Source organism: Schistocerca cancellata, chromosome 5 (genome assembly GCF_023864275.1).
Source record: "Schistocerca cancellata isolate TAMUIC-IGC-003103 chromosome 5, iqSchCanc2.1, whole genome shotgun sequence".
Lineage (NCBI taxonomy): Eukaryota > Metazoa > Arthropoda > Insecta > Orthoptera > Acrididae > Schistocerca > Schistocerca cancellata.
Genome location: NC_064630.1, coordinates 681,365,732 through 681,383,265, shown reverse-complemented (window position 1 = coordinate 681,383,265; position 17,534 = coordinate 681,365,732).

The window sequence follows — 17,534 nt, the reverse complement described above, 5'->3', positions numbered from 1 at the left end:
CCGGGAAACTCAGCCAACTACCTGTCACGGCGTTGCTGCATCAGGGATGTCTCCTCACGGCGCTGAGAGACATTGCCCAGACACTGGCCATGCGTTTTGCGGAATCTACCGCCACTATTAACTGTGATCCAGATTTCTGCCGCTACCGCACTGCCATCGAGAGGGGTCACTTGGACCTCCGGTCTCCAAAGTCTGAACCCTACAACTGCCCCTTCACAATGTGGGAACTGGCTTCGGCGCTGTCTGTGGCTCATGATACTGCGCTTGGTCATGATCAAATCCGGTACAGCATGCTGCAGCACTTGTTGCTGCCATCCAAGGAAGTTCTCCTGAATTGTTTTAATATGATATGGCTATCCACACGTACCCTGACTCGTGGAGGAAGGCGATTTTGATTCCCCTCCTCAAACTGGGGAAGGACCGAACGCATCCCAGTAGTTACCGAAGTATTGCTTTGACGAGCTGTGTCGGGAAGACGTTGGAACGCATGGTCAACCGTCGCCTGGTTTGGCTGCTCGAGACCAGGCAGCTCCTTAGCCCCTCTCAGTGTGGCTTACGGAGATGTCGTTCAACTATAGACAACTTGACCCTGCTTGAGGCGGCCATCCAGCAGGCCTTCCTACGTAACCAGCATTGTTCAGGTGTATTCTTTGAGGATAAGGCGGCGCCAAGTAGTGTCATACGCCTTATTAATGTCAATCAACTCCATGAGTGGGGCTTCCGTGGCCGTCTCACCATCTTCATTCGGTCCTTTCTTTCCCACCGCCTCTTTCGAAATCTGGTTGGTAATGTGCTAACTGATTTGTACGTCACAGGAGAATGGTGTTCCTCAGGGAAGCGTTTTAAGGGTCACCCTCTTTGCCGTCGCCATTAACAGTATCACGTCCACTATCCGGAGTCCTGCCCAATACTCCTTGTTTGTGGACGATTTTGCTGTTTTCTGTTCTTCCTCCAGTCTTGTCACTGCTAGTCGGCAGTTGCAGCTTACGATAAAGCGATTAGAGGCATGGACTGCGAAGACGGGTTTTACCTGTTCTGCAGACAACTGTGTGTGTGTTCATTTTAATCGTTCTCGACGTTTTTTTACCTCCCCTGAATTGCCTCTGAGGGACACCATTCTTCCTTTTAGGGACACTGTGAGGTTCCTGGGCCTCACTTTTGATTCCAAGTTGTCGTGGTTGCCTCACCTTAAGACGCGATCGGACGAAAGCCCTATAAAACTGCAGCAGACGCGCCCGATCTGCTCCCCAGGACCGACGGCTCAGACACTTCAAAATATTCAGTGCCTTCAGGGCCCGCACCTTGAGGTCTTTGACTATGGTTGCACCGTGTATGGGTCAGTGAGGCCTTCGTATCTGAAGATTCTTGACGCAGTACACCATAAGGGTATCAGGCTGGCCACTGGTGCCTTCCGTACCAATCCCATCTCCAGCCTGTGTGCTGAGGCAGGGGAACCGCCGCTCGCCATCCGGTGGAAACTCCTCATGGTGCGACGGGTGTGTCAATTCCTTGCCTGTCCTACCTCCCTTGCGTACCCTACCGTTGCCCGACCGTCTATGGAACGTCTCTTTTTCCAGTCGTCCCAGGGCAACGAGACCATTTGGGATTCGTGCCAAGCATTTGCTTGAGTCGCTTGGTGTGGAGCGTGTGGCCCCCCAACTCCAAGGTTTTACCCGCTTGCCTCCCTGGTTGCTCCAGAGGCCCAGCGTCCTTTCCGACTTGTCAGAGTACCGGAGGAGCTGCACTCCTGCGTTTGTTTTTACCTCCTTATTTTACGATATTTCAAACCAGCATCCCGACCATGTACCAGTATTTACGGATGGTTCTAAACAGGGGGACTCTGTTGGTTGTGCTGTTGTTTTCCCTGATCGAGTCGTCAAGTTACGGCTTCCTGCGGCGTTTACCATCTTTCATGCCGAATTGTTTGCGATCTTGCGGGCATTGGAGCAGATGAGATGTGTTCCCAGTCTTAAGTTTCTCAATCTGTTCTGACTCCCTGAGTGCCCTTCAGACCATGCAACACTTGTACCCAGCGGATACGGTCGCCCAGAACATCCACGATGCCCTACTCCACCTGCAACAGCAGGGGAAGGTGGTTTCTTTCTGCTGGGTGCCGGGGCACTTGGGTATTAGGGGAAACGAACTGGCGGATGTGGCTGCCAAAGATGCATGTTCCCTCCCTCACGTTGTTGAATGTGCCGTCCCCCTCCATGCTGTTACCTCCCTCTTGCGTTTTCGTGTTACGCGTCAGTGGGAAGAGGAGTGGCTGGCAGTCGGTGAAAATTAGGACGTACGCCATGGCCGCGTGGTGGCCTTGACCAGACGCAGCTTATCATGCAGGCGGGATGAGGTTCTCCTCAGTCGCCTCCGCATCGGGCACAGTCCCTTAACGCATGGTTTTATACTCCGGCGGGAGGACCCCCCAATCAGCAGTGCTTGTGGCGTCCAGATTACTGTCCACCACATTTTACTTGACTGTCTTCTATTCTCTGACCAGAGGGCGGTGGTTTCTTTGCCACCGGATTTGCCCTCTATTTTGCAAGATGACGCAACGACTGTGGTTAAAGTCTTACGGTTTTATGTCCTGTCCAATTTGTTGCCTCGGATTTTTGGGAGAGGGTTTTAATGTGTTGCTGGGTGACTGGCTCACCCAGGTTTTAGGTAAGAGGTCCGCCAGTCACGATTACCTCCTTGTTTCCCTTCGGTTTCTGTTCTCTTTCCCTTGTTTCCTTTCCTTTTTAGTGCGTTTCTGCTCCTCTTGTTTTGCCTCTGTATGTGAGGATTTGAAACTGCGTCAGGTCTGTGTCTTTTAGCTGTTCTCCTTGTTCGCTGTTCGTCTTAGTCCCTTCACTGCACGTGTTTCTGTTTTTATGCGTTTGGGCGCTGATTACCACGCTGTTCAGCGCCCGTAAACACACACACATCCATTTGGGCGCTAAGTGGTAAACTAAGTTTGTGCACATGAGTCCACTTCTTGTGCAGATACAAAGAGCAGACAATCTCTCAATGCTACAGGTGTGAAATGTTGAGTTGTGTTCAAAGACAATGGAGTCTTCGACAGAAAAAAGAATGAAAGAAATAAAGGTATTGAGAAGCAGTGTCAAATCGTTTAGCCAGCTGAGAACACTTGAGACAGGAAATTCTTGTACTTCAACAATAAAAGTCTACTCACTTACGTAAGCAGTGGGGACAATATGGGGAAGAGAATTGGTGGTCCAGAAGATAGAAGTTTCTTTGCGTTCTATGAAGTCATACAGAACTGTGACCGTTTCATCTCCAATTCAATAAAGCTTTCTTGATGCAAAAGCTGCTGAGCTCATTTTTTTTTTAATAGCTTGATGAGTGACTTGGTAGGACCATGCTCCTGGGCATTTGCATCAGCTGCGAGCTACACTGGGAACATCACACACCTGCTGCCTGTCATTGTAATAAGGGAGGTTTAAGTGGGACACCCTGACAAAGACCCAGGAAAAAAACCCACAGTAGATACGCAGTGAAAAATGCACCACATTGTAGAGCATCACAAAGATTTACTTCATTTATTATCAGTACACTGCTACAAGTAAACGATTTGTAGCACGAAGGATATCGAGTCTATATTAGATTTCTTGCCAACTTCTTTTCAACATTTCCTCTGTTATTGTTGCAATCGCATTGGTGATATGATGTCGCAACGTAGGAATAGCGTCCACGTTGGTCGCATACACGCGGTCCTTCACGAATCCCCACATAAAGAAATCAAGGGGCGTAACGTCGGGTGTACGCGGTGGCCAGGCAATGGGTTCTCCGCATCCGATCCAGCGATTGGGAAATTTCCTATCCAAGACCTTGCGAGCAGTCGTTGACGAATGCGGCGGAGCTCTGTCTCGTTGGAAAGTGATGTTGGGTTGAAAGTCTTGTATCTGAGGGTACGTGAACCAACACGTCCACATACACTGACCCATTCACTGTTTCTTCCGCAGAGAAGAAAGGTCCAACAATCCTGTCGTGCATTAGCCCATAACAGACGTTTAGTTTAGGGCAATCACGAAAATTTTCAATGACAATGTGGGGATATTTCGAATCCCAAATCCGAGCATTATGCCTATTAACCCTTTCTGATAGCTAAAAGATTGTCTCATCCGAGAATAAACATCTTTCCAGGAAGCTGATACTCATATCAATACGCTGCAACATATCCGCAGCAAATTGTTGTCGGCATGGTTTGTCGTTCGGCGTCAGATGTTGCACAATTTGCACACATGCGTCAAAAGAGACGAATTAAGAGCATGAAATTACGGTAAATCACAAGAATCATACATTCGATTAATAACAATTATTCAGTTGCGCAGATTCTTAGAACAGAGAGAAAACCTACTGTTTGTCTCACCCACAGACTTTGCTAACACGATTATCTTGTGATTTAGACATGCAGGTCAGTAAAGGGTGAGGAATGAATTAAAATATTAACATTGTTTACACACCTTGAACCCAAGGGAATACTGAAATGTGTGATACATCAAATGCAGTAACGAAGATGTGAAACACAGCAAAAAAACTAGGATTAACAGAATGCAACGCATTTCCCTCTGCAGTAGATGGGGGCCAACTTGTGTTGGCCAAGGTTTGGTCAGCTCCCAGTATTGCTAACAGCCGGTAACCTCTAGTCAGTGCCTACTGACGTCAAATAGTTTCAGACGCCGACGCTTACTGGACCCTGAATGCCCATCCAAGCACAACATACGTCATACACATTTCATTACACACGATCAAAACTATTATTCGGCACTGCAAGAACAATCACAAGATAACTACAGTGAATATATAATCTCTCAAACTCACTGCTATTACTAATTACACGTATATCTCCATCACTAATAAGTTTGCCTAAAGATCGTAGCACAATCTAAACATCTCTATACCTCGTTACATCACACACATCAGAGGTTAGCAGCAATGTTTACGTGATTTTCCATGCAATATAACTACTCAGTACGTTAAACAAACGTTCTCACTAATGTTCTCCGTCCTTGTGTTACTGAAGTAATAGAAGGTTTTAAGACTACCAACAGTTCTCTCACACAATACCGTATGTGACACAACAAGATGTGGAGTGTGTTGTAAAACTCGGGAAGGTTTTTGCGAGATGAGGAAAGTCGTAAATAACTCAGACTACAACGGTCAACATCCTGATACTGCCACGACCATCGGAAGTAAGTTCACACAAGGAATAATCTGCCCCTTCTACTACACCAATCTCGAGCCACCGAAATGCAAGACAGCATTAAACAAAATGTAGGTGTAGAGATGTGCAAGCTGATGTACAGAATAAATCCTGTGCCAGCCACAAGTAACACCATATTACTCCGTGATGAAGGACAATAAACATCAGAAATCGCGGTCTAAATCCAGAATTGTAAGAAGTCTTACCATGCAAGTAAGGATATCGGGCAGTCACTGATACGTCAGTAGAATCAAGCCAGTGCCATTCACAAGAGTACTTTCAGCTCTCCAGCACTGCTCATATACTGCAGACATCATTGTCTTACTTCACCAGTCTCCACCACTCGACTCGTCGTTGCTCTCCTCAGATTCCTGTGGCGCCACCAGTAGAGGTCAAGGAGGATATAATTCGCAAATGTGCCACTCATCGTCCTAACTGATGTCCTGTTTCCTGGTGGCATGTGCTAACATGGTAAATTTGCACTCTACACCATTCACAACTGCAGGCAGATAATTAATATAAAACAGACGAGGATGGACACAGGACAGAAGGCATTTTTCCTCCAAATGCTATTCCACTGATTTTACTAAAAAGCTAACCAAATTCATGACATGCAATACCAGTTTCGTCTTGCCTATCTGACAGCTTCTTGGCCCAACGGAAACGTAATTATTGACTGCGTTTTCAAAAATTACATGTAATACTGGAAATGAAATTCATTTCACGATTTACTCAGTAAGAGGTAAGGTAGGAAGAAAAGTATGTCAGAAACTGTGAGCTTGTCGTCAGACAGTGCACATCAGGATGCACAAAAATGACTATATTCATCCAGTGTTCCATAACTAGAGCACTTAGCTACTTCCAACAAACATTAGTTTCAAACCTTTGCTAAACGCTTGACAGCAGACATGTAAAACATTGTCATTCGCAAAATATCGGAAGTTCAAAGAAACTAACGTTCAAAACAGCTTCAAATAATTAAAAGTTTAGTCAACAGAAGCAATAGCAGCAATTAGAAACCTAGTAGCAAAGGCTTTTTTTCTTCTAGTTTGTATTTGGCCTTCTCCAATAACATTTTCAAAGTTTGCTTGAGCTGTAATAAATCTTAGTCTATGAAAACAAAATCTCACACTGGTAATTTAATCACACATCGTTTTCTTTGAATTCCATCATATGCAGTTGGAATTAACAAGGCTCAAAATAACAAATGTATTAAATTCCTGCTTTGTGTCCTTTAACCTTTCATTACATTTATTGCATACCGCTGAAACTTGAACATAGAAATAACCACAATATAATATACACGTTTCATATCGTATTATTTAATATGTTATAGTTAAGTACATTAGATGGTAGTTTGAGCTGCATTTCCTACTAATAATTGTAATGTCTACGGTGTTACCTGAACTTTATGTGCAGGCTAAGCAAGAATGTATTGCTGCTCATGTGTGCTTGAGCCTCTCTCTGTGAGAGTGTTCATATCACAAATTCGTGATATTTGTATAATAAATTTTCTTGTAAATTTATTTTTGTGCGCACTTCTGTGAATCAGTTGCGAATAGTTTCCTTTGCAGTGAATAATTGTGCATAGAAATCTCACAAGCCCTCTTGTATAATCTGTAATACTGGTTGCCTCTCAATGTTCACGTCTGACCGCTTGTCTTAAGTACTACTGATACAATAGATTCATGGTTTCATTACAAATCACTTGTTATATTGATATGTTGTGTGGCAATTTAATGTGCTTATGCATGAGCCTGTGGACGGCTAGTTACCTGATGTGATAGTTAATCGACACACACATTTCCATCTCTTCATAATACTGTACTTCATAAATACCATACATAGTAATACATCGATGTTCCTTGGTATGATTTAATTATATTGGACTTCAGTACGTTTAGTGATTCAGCTGCTAATGACACAGAAAAGGCAGTCTACAAACCCTAGCTTACATAACAGGCACAAAACTATTACATTTGTAAGACACATATACAGCAAGAATATGTACACCCTGTGCATGTGTCATGTGGGTGACTTTTTGTTAAAAAAATTAGTAACACTGCTGTAGTCAACAAAGATATTTTTGTCATAGATTTGTACGAATTTAGCATGTAATTGTTTCACTTAATATGTATTATGCACATTCATGCTCTTTGTGAGATACACAGGTAAGATAAGAGAAGTGTGAGCGAAGATTATACAGCCATTGTTTTGCTTTAAAATTGGAAAATTACGTTCAATGTTTCACACATTTTAATTGTGAAAATCTTTGTGCACAACGAAAGCTATGAATTCTGAAGATGTGACACTAATTCACTGGAAAATTAAGTCGTCTGAGTAATTTTATTAAATCTCCTGTTCTGTTTCGATGTTAAATACCATTTTCTTCTGTTTTGTTGTTTACATGAATGGTGAATGACAGAAACCAGTTGTGTTACGAAAGTAATCTCCCATTAGTCTCACCTGCCTGAGGAAGGAATTACTACTTTAAGAAGTCATAGTTTAGTCAGTCCAATTTTTTCTGTTGACATCATTACTGTCTTGATCTGACTTACATAAACACGGTGACAGTTTCATGTTACGTATTTAGTAGGAAGTGTAAAATTACTTCTTCATATTATTTTACTTCCTGATAACTAGTGTGACTAGTATACAATTGCAGTTTTCAATGTTATTAATGAAATTTGAATTTGTGTGCTAGGAGGTGGTTTCCTTAGCCAGATACGCTTCAAAATATTTGTATTCCACAAATCTATTCTAATTTCCATTTGTACTATATAATTTGAATTTGCTCTCTTTGAAATGAGACAAGTACGTGACATTGTCATTACTGAAGCTCTTACATTAGTGTTAATTCATGCAGTCATTGTAAAACGTCTGTTGCAAATGTTTGCGCCATCTAACTGAAATTTATGACATTCTGGTTCGTACAATGTTGTATTTTGTACTTCCAGTGTAGATGTCTGTAAATCTGAAAATGTCGTTACGACACCAAATTGTAGACCATTGATACAGAACAAGCAACGCAAATATTAACCATAAAATACATGAAGGCTAACGAACATTTTCTACAATTTGAAAATATTAGAAATATTATTCCTCACTTGTCTGAAATTTTTACCCAGCTAAGACACTTTCTGTTACCTGTATATTATAGTTTGTTATAGGTGATTACATCATCGATTAACTTGTATATTGTATTGTATATTTCTCTGGCAGAAGTTAGAACAGTTAACTATTGATGTTACTAGTAGATAAATAGTGGTTTTCACATGATACAAAGTGGTTGTGAAGTGAAAGGACAGAAACTTCTTCATAAAATCATATTGTCTACAGATCTTACATACTTGCATGCTCTTCGGTTAGTATTTGGTACCAAGCATGCTATTATGCATATATGGCTTCATATGTGGATTGATAGTTTAGTGTGCCCCATCTTGTGGGACTTTGTGCACATAGGTAATACATTTTTAAATAATGGCCGACAATGCAAACTGAAATTGGATTGTTATAAAATTTTTGAATTCTGTAGACAGTATAATAGACTACCATGCTATTATCAAGCACGTATCAAGAGCTTACCAACACAGTAATATGCATCTATCATATATTTAATGTGCTATTGGCCATTTTAAACACAGTGTACAAAAATGTTTTCCTTTAGCGAATATTTGAAAACAGATTATGATTTATCATATGAGTTGGCAAATGTTATAATCGGAAGATTAAAAAATGACATTTACAAGCTCATTAACACATTCTCCACTGTAGTTACACCATGTGGGCTAACAATTTTTTTAACTTTGTTTAGTGAGAGAAACCTCACTTCCTCTGTAAGTAATATAGAAATACATAGGAACTTCCGAAAAAATGTTTCTCTGTTCTGTAACTTATGTAATAACATTCAGATATTTCGTTTTGGTTGAAGCCAGTTAATACCCAAACATGTATTGTCAGGGTGGTAGCCCATGCACTTTGCGTCAAAATATTTCAATTGATGGAGAGACATCCTTCTAAAACATGTCGGCTTTGTGCTAAACATGATGCTTTACGATGTTTTCTTAAAGATACACATTGTCTATAATACTGAATTAGACATTCAGAGTGTAACATCTCATTAAACTATTTTAAGTTTGTTTTGAGGAATATTTTCTTTTGTTTTACGACCAGATCAAACATCATGCGTAGTTATTTCAAGTATTATTTAAATGAGGAAAGTACTTTATCAAGTAGATATAGTTGCTAAATAAGGACTAACCCTTGTGTAGCAGGTAAACATAGACAGCTTTCAGTGTCTAATTCAATGTTACGTGTAACAAGTGTCTGTAAAGCGTCTGCATGTCGCAGAAATTACATTTATTGAACAACAGTGCTGTTACTGTTAAACCTTATTTTTTATGCAGAGACAGAAAAAACGCTGTTGGTACAGTCAACAATGCATGTAAGCAAGCTGTAAGTAATACTTGTAATTTTACACTTAATACAAGAATCTTCCTTCTCTTTCTGTCATATGGTCATGAATGATCTTTCCAAAGATAATCTCATGTCTAACTGCTCTGAAACTGCTTCCTCTTAGTTCCAGACCTCTGTTTTTCTTTCCTGTCGGCCTCTCTTGGCCAACTCTTGATTTTTTCGACCCCGACGGTATTAGGTTGCGAGGCCGGAGGGTGTCATTCATTTCCTTCCTCTAACCTTACATAACATGGGCAGGATGGCCTCCATAGATGTAGCGAAGTCAGCCCTCCTAGGGGCCCAATCCTGTAATACAAAATGAGGTCCTCCAAACTGAGGGTTATGTGACTAGGCTGGTAATGAATACGTGCAAGAATCCTATTACTCACAAGCTTGAGGACAAGCCCTGGACATAAAGGCTGACGAAGAGATGGTGAGAACAGAATAGACCATAATGGATTTGTAGACAGCAGTCTTCCTCCGATCGTTCACCCACTACCACTGTCATTTGGAAATAATGTGACCCGAAGTCGAGGACGTCTCTCTGCATCAAAAATGAAGTGACCGAGATGCGGAAACCACATGAAATGGTAACTATTGCTGCTGTTGGAAGTATCACCACCAAAAGAAGTAATCGGAAACAGTGTAAACTGGTAACCCACTACTGGAGCCATTAATACAGGGACAATCCTAGAGAGAAGCACAACACTTCGACACTGCAGCGAGATGAGTGAAGAACTGAGACGGAGGAGGTTCGTGTTCCAAAATCCCTGTGACGTTACACACTGATTTGGATGTTCCTGGGGGGGCAGAACGAAAGTAATGCTGTTAGTGTCAGATGTGAAGAGAAGACTGAAGTGAAATTGACGAAACATTGTGGGGGCCGTTGCAGAAATTGAGGCACCAGTGTAGTTCATCCCAAAACACGATTCAGTATACAGACTCAGAAGATGCATTGTTTCAGAGTTGCCAGTGCAGACGTCCATGTTGTCTGGGTGTGACTAATAGTCTTAATTTGTAATTAGGTGACCAATACTAGAAGAAATATGGCTCTTACTGAAGAAGATGGTTCAGCACCTTTGGTAAAAGAAAGAGGATCAGATGTCTACTCAGCTCGACAAAAGGCCCGAAATATCCTCACCTGCAGTCTTCCATTTGGGATAGGAACATATGCTGCACGTTTCAGCAAAAGGTGAATCAAGTACATGATAGGAAGAAGCAGGCTAGCTGGTTGGCAGGTACAACGTATTTGTCAGTTTTAACACTTTTGTAGAACGATATTAGCCTAAAGGCAGCTTAAGAGCTAAGATACCAAGATACAAAGGGTAGTCGACGACTGCCTGTGACTACATGCTTTGGATTCTGAATTGCTTGTACATCAGTCACTGGTAACACACCGTTGTATCTCAAAGAATCTTCAGCTGAATGCAGTCTTAAATACCAGTGGACTACTACTTTAGTCTCGCATGGGAGCGGACAGCTTAGAATGAATACAGTGCGAGACGCCAGCCATAGTGGAAGTCCCATCCCGATGTTTCATGGGCCAACCAGTGAGAGGCGGTAGGACTGTGGGTGTTCCATAAAAAGTTCAAAGAACAGAGGTAGCTCTACGGGCAGCCGTTCCTCAGTCCTAACACCGGAATTATACCCGAATATTTCTTGAGGGAGACAGGATATCCTGCAGGGTGGAATGTGATTCGTGGTACAAGGAACTACCACCTGTCTTCCAAGTTCTGTGAATACATTAATTCTGGATAGTCTTTTGTTGACGTCGTTCAATGCAGTGATACAGGTTAACAGAGTACGAAGAGACATGTTACTGCGAGAGTAAATTTGGTGTCCCAATCACTTCTGTTGTTCTGTCTTCAGTGTAATACCAGGCACAGTTACCTCTGGTGTGGTGTATTGCAATAACATCAGCTGGGACCACGAGGAGGACAAAAACGTCACACGAGCAAGGGCAGAATTAGAGGAGGAAAAATAACTCGGAGCTTAGTTCCAGTTCTTCACAAGCTATTTATGGATGTGCCATTCCTGCAGCTTTGATGTTCCTTCTTTTCCCATTGATTGTATTTAACCATGGAATACTCAGTAAATAAACATTCTATATGAGCATTATTCTCTGCCTCTCTTCAAGAATATTGCAGCAGAGAGCCTGTGGAAGATTAAACTGACGCAGGTGACGAAATGTGTGTTACATTACTTTAGATGGTAATGCTATTGCCTCGATGTTAGTCTGTAATGTGCATATTGAAATGAGTGTACTGGATAGGTTAGGTTCATTGGCAGGTGTTATATAATAAACATATGAATATTTTACATACAATAGGTAGGCAGAATACAATGATTTTCGAATAAATGTTCTGAAAGACATCACAAAGGCACTATATTGGTCATTTATTTATGTAGTCATCAACGCTCAACCATTTTATTGTTCGGCTCGTTTTCAGTGATGACATATACATTAAATACATATCTATTTTGTAGTAAAAGAACCACACCAAGCTGTTAAACGTTGCTTTATTACTCTGCAGCTAGATTGTTGTGGTTGTTTTACACTGGATGAGTTTTCTACAATCTGTAATTCCTATTTTTAACGTTAAAATTAAGTCTTGCATAAACATTGTAAAGTGCAGTTTTTAATCACAAAAATTAGGTCGCGACATTTGAACCTTACGTGTTGTAATGCACTCACTCGTTGTGACACTAGTCAAGCGACTCGTTATAAAACTGCCAAGCTATACAAGAATTGAAAATGAGTTGTAATTTTGTATTGATACATAAAGTACAGTGAAGTACACAGAGAACATTTTGTGTAAAATTTCGAGAAAGCGAATTTGGCTGTTGTACATGTTCATTACGGATGTCTTACTGTTGTGTGTTGCTCTCGCTTTTGTCCCATGTGTGGAGGGTGTTCAACGATTCCTAATACAGGAAGAGGAGACTGTATACATTACTGGACACGAGGAGACTGTATACATTACTGGACACGAGCTCCTTACCAAACCTTCAGCGATTAAGCTTGTTTGTAACAGGAATCGTGAAATACCCTGTGTTTACTAATGGTCAGATCTATGCCAAATGTTTGTATTACTGAAGGTCAATAGTCTATGCAGTGTCTTGTGTATATATAGTTTTGAAACATGTGCTGCTACGCAGCAAGCAAAATTATGACCAATTATTACATATAAAATGTCACAAAGTTAGCATCTAATTCCTCTGGTATTCCCAATGTTCGTTGGGTTCTTCGGAAATTTGTGTTCGGAAGCTTGTTGTTCATAGAAAACTTAACGTAGACAATAACATAGCGAAACAAGTTTGGAGAGTTGTATATTGTGAAAACTTTGAGGAGAAACTTATTTGGCACTGCAAAAACGTGCTTGCACTTAACAAGCTTTCCTTCAGTCTTCCTTAATGAATCTTAGTATGCAGTAACAGAAATACCTTGCTATTCTGTGATGCCCATACAATTATCGGTTCAGGTTCCATTGTAAAAATATTACCAAAGTCTGTAAAATTTGTAGCAAAGTTCTCCATATGAATTAAACAATTGACTTCACTGATTATGACTGTGAACAAAACACTTCGTTTCTTCATAGTAATATTCGCACTCGGATAATGAACTAAGTAATGCTTTATTCAAATACTGGTTTGCAAAATACTTTCGTTCTCGTGCAAAAAACGAAGAACTTTGTTACAAGTTACTGCTAGGTGGTATTATGTTATTTACAACACAAATTTCTTACTGCAGTGATATTACCATGTCTGTATAATGTATCTGAAAAGGATGTGCCGCATGGAGGTCTTAAAGATGTACCAGTAAACCCTGATGGTCTAAAGGATCCCATGCATAAGATCTGGAGACTGATCGCTCTGTCAATTGGTTAATGTGCTACTTGACGTGAAGCATGTAAACGAGAAAATGTTGAGGAGAGGTTTGACGTTGAGCACCAAGTTTGTTGGAAGTCTGTATGTGCTCTCATTCGCAAACACTGGATGGATGAATTCCAGGGATACACACGGAATATACGCTGAATCGAAAAGCTCTCAGTTGCTCCAGTTCCTAATTGTCATTTCGTTGACCTTTTATTATACTGTATACTTTAATGAGTCAATTACGGCATACCAAATCTCTTAATTTGGTCAATAACCACGCGAGATACTGTTCAGAATATTTTTGTTGTCTTTGGAAGCTGTGACTTAGGCAACCTCAAACTGGTATCAGGCTCTGTGATGGATAATTAGAGACAGACTCTGTCACGTACAGGGACATAGCTGTTCCCGTAACTGGTATTGCATTGTAACAATTGTTGTAGCTAAAATACTTACTAGCATAACAAGAATGCAGTGTTAGATTTGCAGCATTCTCTGACTCTATACTGACTAACACATTTTGAGTCTTGAGCTAGTATTTCTTCCATGTTTTTATTACACCAGCTATTGACTACAGATTTTGCCCCTTAAAATGTATGCATTCATATAAGAGGGTATCTCCTCTGTGCAGAAGTACTACACCAGCATTGTCAAAAATGCCCCTGTCAGAGCACAAAATCGTGGAACATTCCACATGTTTCCACCGAATCTCTTTACAGTTAAGTATTCCTACTCCCCTAGAACGGGAAACAAAAACGTGGCTACAGCGGATGTGGAAACACTGACATCAGTGAGACACACACACACACACACACACACACACACACACACACACACGGTGAAGGTGACTGTTGCAGCGAATGAGAGCAGTCTGTGTCCTCCAGTCTCCACTAGTTTCTGTCTCTACCACTGACACTGTCCCCTTTCTGTTCCATAGTCAGTCTCTTTGCTACTCTCTTTCAACGCAAAAATAACGCTGCATGGAAGTCAGTTAAGGAAAACATATTAGTCACCCAATGGAAAGCACGTAGTTAAGTTTCCTTCTCCATACTTGACATACCTCAGCAAGTGGGTAGGATCAAAGTTTGGTATAGCCGAACCCTGAAAGGTCTCGAGGCACACCTGAACCAAAGCAGCTGCCTTGGGCTGTAGGGGGACTACGACTCATGCAATAAACCAGAGTAGATCTTGTGGTGTCACCGCCAGACACCACACTTGCTAGGTGGTAGCCTTTAAATCGGCCGCGGTCCGCTAGTATACGTCGGACCCGCGTGTCGCCACTGTCAGTGATTGCAGACCGAGCGCCGCCATACGGGAGGTCTAGAGAGACGTCCTAGCACTCGTTCCAGTTGTACAGCCGACTTTGCTAGAGAGAGTTCACTGACGGATTACGCTCTCACTTGCCGAGACGATAGTTAGCATAGCCTTCAGCTACGTCATTTGCTACGACCTAGCAAGGCGCCTTTATCCTTTACTATTTATCTTGTCATGCCTGTACCGTCAGACCGATGTACAGCGATTATGGATTAAAGTTAAGTATTCCAGTAGCAACGTACCTTATTGGCTATATTAATTACATTGTCCTGTTCCAGACCTCACGCCAGCCTGCGTGAGCTTAACGCGTGCTATTCGGCTACAAGTCATAGTGGATCTACAGATCTCTCCGTCATATGAAAGGTTCCCATTGAGAAACGCTCCCAGGTGTTCAAATTCGGAAACACTGTTGCAGATTGAAGACCGGTCCTGCAACTAATACTTAAACAGTGTCTTCACCTTGACAACTAGTGGTAACGAACTACTGTCTTGGCTTCGTTTATCAGCAGCCAAAATCTGCTGGCAGTTTTCCGAGGCCTGGCCATTTTTTTTAAATTCCTCTTCAGAGCTGCGGAATAACCAGATACCTCGTCACGCTAGATATGACACATTCTTCCCTTCTGCTGTGATCTCATCGTAGTTTTCTTTAAAATAATCGTGTATAGTCTTCTCAAAGGCAAAACTGAACAGTGAAAAACCATTTTCTTGCATCAGAGCCGTCAATTACAGAGTTCCAAAGTCACCTGTTAAGCTTCCCATCTTGACGTCACCATGTGGTTCACTCCAGCTGATATTTGACAGGATGATGACGTTCGGTGGCATACTGAACTCTTACACAACTGAACAGGCTTCCGTGGTGTACAGTCATAGAACTTCTTGAAATCGACAAACAAAATCTGTAGTTCCTTGCTGTGTTACTCGTTTTTCACTGAACTGCAGAGAACGAAGATCTGTTCTACTGTTCAACGCCCTGGCCGGAAACCTCCCTAAATTCACCAGTTACTTATTGTCAAGAGTTGAGTTCTTTATAGGAGGCAGTTGGGCAGGATCACTTACCTTAGACTAAGCGGGGCCACTCAAAGATAATACACACATTTGTCACTCTCGTTTACGGGCTTGATAGATTAGCAGCGTTTCCGTTTCTGTTGGTACTACTTATTCTAAGGATCGAAGAAGGACCAAGATGATACGGACAGGTGGTGAGAAACTTGCGCAACACCTACCGGTGATAATTCTGTCGTCACCTGCGCTTTCCTCTTTAAGCTATTTCATTTGTGTTTTGATTTAACTTCATGTGGATGGGGTGGGGGTGGGGGGGGCTGGGCAGTGTTGGTCTGCTGTAGTTAGCGACTGAAAACAGAACAGTACTTTGGTTTCATCACGGTTGGAAATAAAAGTACTCCTTCCACTTCTGGCTCTTATAATCTCTCTTTCACTAATTCGTTTCCAGCCTCACCCTTTAAGAGAAAACTTCACCGTTAGAAGCATTTAGAGCCAACAAGTCGACAGAAAGTCGGTTTCTGCTTCAACGATGATGTACTTGACATAGTTCCTCTTTGGTCATCTCTCGTTTGGATAGCTCTTCGAAACTTCTCAAACCGTGCTTAACTGAGTACAAGATATCTCTCCAGTAACCACTTTTTCGTTCTCGGCTAAGGGAGGTTCACAATCAGCTGTAGAAATCCTGCCCTGGTGACACCAAATGACAGAGGGATGGAAACGGTACAAAGGGAAAAGGTGAAATGAGGAAGGGAAATGCAGACTGTGGCAGCCTGCAGGTGGATGTTAAGGGAGATGATGCGAATATGAATGTCATCATGGATGAGCTACATGGCCCCCCATGAGAGGTAATGCCGTCCTTCGGAGGAGGTCAAAACAGGTCTGAAAGAAATACCACAGGTCAGAGGTAGTGAGGATGCACTTCAGTTTCCTGGAGGCAGGGAACAAGTGGACGCTGCGATTCCAACAGCAGCCATAATGATTCCCTGTTGGATCTAAGGCCGCGAACTGTCCACTGGTGGGGGACTCACGACGAGGCGATTAAGGAAAAACTTAAGGGGTATCACCTCGGTTGACCCCCCCCCCCCCTGTGGGTTTGGGGGTTAGAATAGGCCCGCAGTATTCCTGCCTGTCGTAAGAGGCGACTAAAAGGAGTCCATCCTCCTCAAGAGGGTAGTTAGCGCCTGCGTCCGGAGACGGACGGTTCCACGACCTATAATTGTGGTCTTTTTGGTTTTTCACTTCTCGTTTCTTCCTTCCTTTGGTTGGTTCCTTTCTTTGTTCTTCTCCACCTCACTGTCTTCCTTACTCTTTTCCTTGACTACTTCTCCTTGCCTTCTCATTGCCTTCTTCTCCTTGCCTTCTCATTGCCTTTTTCTCCTTGCCTTCTCTGGTCTCCGCCTCGGCGTTCGAGACAGTCTGTCCTCTTTCTCCCTCTCTCTCTCTTCTATTTCCTCTTCTTCCTTCCTCCCTGTGCGTGCCTGGAGGCCGACCCACGCGTTCGCACGCGTAGCCGGTTACGGGGTAACGCGTAAGTCCCCGCCCTGGGTAGACATGTAAGGCACCTGCTTACCCCCTGGTAAAGGCCAGGCCCGGGGAGGTGTGATTGCCTGAGCTGATACCTTCTGACCATGCCGATTGGTCCCTCCGTCTGTTTCTCGGGAGGTGTGACCTGAGGTGTAAACATTCA